General features: G+C 37.0%; 1 pseudogene; it reads left to right on the top strand.

The window, feature by feature from the left end:
- The first annotated feature begins 496 nt into the window (after positions 1-496).
- Positions 497-1,557, top strand: LOC101588473 (annotated as a pseudogene).
- The last annotated feature ends 2,136 nt before the right edge of the window (positions 1,558-3,693 follow it).

A 3,693-nucleotide genomic window follows, 5' to 3' on the forward strand; every position in this document is an offset into this window, starting at 1 on the left:
ATGACACTGAAACTTTTTCTTCCTTTAAAAAGAAACTATCATGACTGATCCCTGGCTTCTCTGAGTTGAACTTGTGAGTAAATAGAACCCTGTAAAGTGAGCCACTCTTCTGAGACAGTGGCCTTGGGGAAAGGAGCCTATGTGAAGCTTACTTCCATCTCATAGACAAGAGCAGATAGCTGAGCCCAGCCTGGCAGGGACTGCTGAAGGGAATGTCCCACTAATTTACACCACACTTTCAAATCCATGGCGGGATTCGGGGCATACCCCACCGCCTCATTAGCTCTTCCTCGCCCCACAAGAGACTCCCTGGAACTGACACCAGGGCCGTGCCCCAGCCCAACACCAGGCTTTACAGTGGAGATGACAGGAGCGAGCTGGCGGGAGGTGCAGGAACCACGCACAGGGAGCCCACCGCGAAGGAGCCACCGCAACCTCAGCTCCGGCCGGGTGCACCTCGGGGACCCCCGCAATTTCATACACTTGAAAGAAGACAATGTCAAGACAAAACACCCGTTTACAAGCTAAGCAGCATGCCCAGCCTAGCCACCTAGATTCCCCCCAAGAAGCCCAGATAATCCAAGTCAAGAAGAGAAAAACAGCACAGGATGTCAAAAATAGAGAAGAGAGGTCAGACCAGGAAACATCAATATGAGATAAGGAACTTTTGGCCACCTGTATTATCTGGGGGAGTCAGTCCTTGTATTCTGATTGATACACCACACAAAAAGATATAAGAACAACTGACTTCTCTAGATTTACAAACCATAGATTTAAAAATCTTTTTATTAATCCTTCACCTTTGCCAGATTTAAGCTGGCGATGTTCCCATGAGGTTTGGCTAAGCATGTTAAAAAAAAGAAAGCATGTAAGTTCATGACAAGAATTTCAAAGTTCTGCACTATGACCTAGAGCCACAGATGAGATCGATAACTTTCAGAATGGCCTTTAGAGGAAATCTATGCTCCCCAAACTCCAAGAGTTTGCTTATGTCACTGATGGTGCTTGCAATGCAGATGATATTTTAAGGATGGAACTTATTATACTAAAGGCTTTAAAGTGGGAGCTTTGTCCTGTCACAGTCATCTCCTGGTTACATCTCCTTCTCCAAGTTGACGCTCTTAAGATTGCTCCTAAAGTTCTTCTACCTCAGTATCCTTCATCCACATCACCCAGCTTTTGGATCTGTGCATTCTAGCCATGAACTCATTAGAGTTCCTGTACAGAATACTGGCTGCAGCTGCCTTGTGCCATTTCACCTCTATTGAAATGGGTAAGAAAGCCTCAGGCTTGGAATGGGACATTTCGGAATGTGTAGACTGGATGGTGCCTTTTGTCAGTGTAGTAAAAAGCACTGGTCCAGTGAAGCTGAAGACTTTCAAGAAGATACCCATGGAAGACAGACACAACATACAGATGCATACGAATTATTTGGCCATGCTGGATGAAGGCAACTATGTAGACACCTTTAGAAAAGGGGGACAGCTGTCACCAGTTTGTAATGGAGGCAGTATGACACCACCGAAGAGCACAGAAAAGTCACCAGGAAAACACTAAAGTTGTCAAGTAAGCAAACAAGTTCGAATTGAAAAGTATTGGCTTGAATCTACTGAAGTTTTACAAAATACCTTTGATTATCATTGCCAATTCAGCCATTACACTGCCATTCTTTGATTTAAAAAAAAAAACACTTAAGATTGGCGCTAAAGAAGAAGTGTATTTCCTGTATTAGCTGTTAAAGAAGCAGCAGCACATATTTACAAAGATGGCTTCATTTCCAGGGTTACTGGACAGAAGCCAACCCTGATTTATGCCGTGGCAACTTGGGTTGTTTTTGGATGCAGTGTTACTGTATTTGTCTTGATAAATAGGACTTTCATGATTGACCTTTTTGGTCTAGGTACTTCAACCTTAAAAAGTACATTAAGTGATACAGTAGTTAGAATCTAGCTTTTAGACTCTTACAATTCCTATACTTGACTAGTGCAATTTGATTTTTGAAAATAAAATTAAATCTGTTTACAAAGAAAATAAAATTAAATTAAAATAAAAATAAAATTAAATCTGTTTAGTTTTGTAATAAGGTGACTAACTTATCTAAAGCTGCTATAGGAAGCTATTGTAAAATTTGAATTTTTATAAATGGTAAAATTAGTTTTTAGCTAGCTTGACTTGTCATATTTTTAATCAGTAAGGCGTCAACAAACATGAATTTAAACTGCTCTAAACAGTGGGCGTACCAAAGAAATTATACCAAGATAAATGCTGTGGCTTCTGCTTGAAGCTTTATTACACATAGGTTGTTTTGTCTTAACCTTTTTTGTATGTCACAATTTGGGTGAAAAACTTAAGTACCTTTTCAAGCTATTTATACGAGAAAGTCACTTTATTACTCTTAAGATATCTTTATGGAGATTTTTTAATTTTAGCATAACTAAGGCTTTATTTATGTTTCCAAAATTGTTAAAAGTCCATTTAAAATTTCTACTTTGTGAGAAGCAGACAGTGTCAAAAGTGAAAGTTTAGCATTTGACCTAAATTTTTATTTTCTTAAGGCAGAAAAATATTAAATTTATACTGACTCCTAGAAATGTACTTATTAAAAAAATCTTGACATTTGCTGAACATACACTATCTACTTCTAACATACACATACACTATCTACTTCTACATAAATATTTTAAAGTACATTTAAGTAGAAAGTTATATCAGACCAGACATGTGACAGTCTTCTACTTTTGAAGAAACTGTAAATTAAAGCTATTGTTGTGGTATCAAATCTTCTATACAGTTGTTTTTAAATTAATGTTTCAGTGTTTTGTCTGAAAAGAAAACACCACTAAATGTGTATATATGTATTATATAAACAATCTTTTAATACTAAAAAAAAATCCAATGTGAATTTGTGACTTCCATCCTCCATCCAGGTGACATCACCAATCTTGCATTTACACCCAACCATATGAAAGATCAGCAGAGAAATATCCAAGTATATGGTTTCTTTACATTCTTGGTCCATTAAAACAAATGGAGCTCTTCCTTCATCCCCCATTTTAAGGTCCTAATCTTAAGAATGTTTCCCTTTTGCTCATGAGTTGTTTGGGAGGAAGTAAAATAAACAATTTCTTCTAACCCTAATTTCCCTAAAAGACATAGTATCAACAAAACAGACTCTTAGTATGAGCAATAATTTGTATACCAAGAGTAACATAAACTGAAAAATTCTATGCCAACAAATAAGTACTGTAATCAAAGTTTATCCCAAAAAAAGTCTGTACATTGTTTCACTGAATAAATATTTGTATACAAGCTCAAGTAACTTCAATTAATTGAGCAATGTTGCAAAGCATTGGTATAATTCTGGCTAAAATAAATACTAAGGAAAAGATTTTACCTAGATTTGTAACTCGACCCTCTATTTTATTTGGTCCAGTGTAGATATACTTTAAATTTGCCAAGAGAGTAAAGTGATGATAGCTGCTATATTATCTGAAGTTAGTAGGGTATGGGGTGTGGGTGTGTGTGTGTGTGTGTGTGTGTGTGCGCGCGCCCAAGGAAGTGGGTAGAATAATAGCTTTTTATATTATGACCTGCATCATCATGCTAATGAAATATCCAGGTACAGATAATAAAAGAAAATCTTTTCAATATTCTTATTCTTCATCATAATCACAGAAATCATGCATCTTTCAT

This window comes from Octodon degus, unplaced genomic scaffold (assembly GCF_000260255.1).
Source record: "Octodon degus isolate 3935 unplaced genomic scaffold, OctDeg1.0 scaffold00045, whole genome shotgun sequence".
Taxonomy (NCBI): domain Eukaryota; kingdom Metazoa; phylum Chordata; class Mammalia; order Rodentia; family Octodontidae; genus Octodon; species Octodon degus.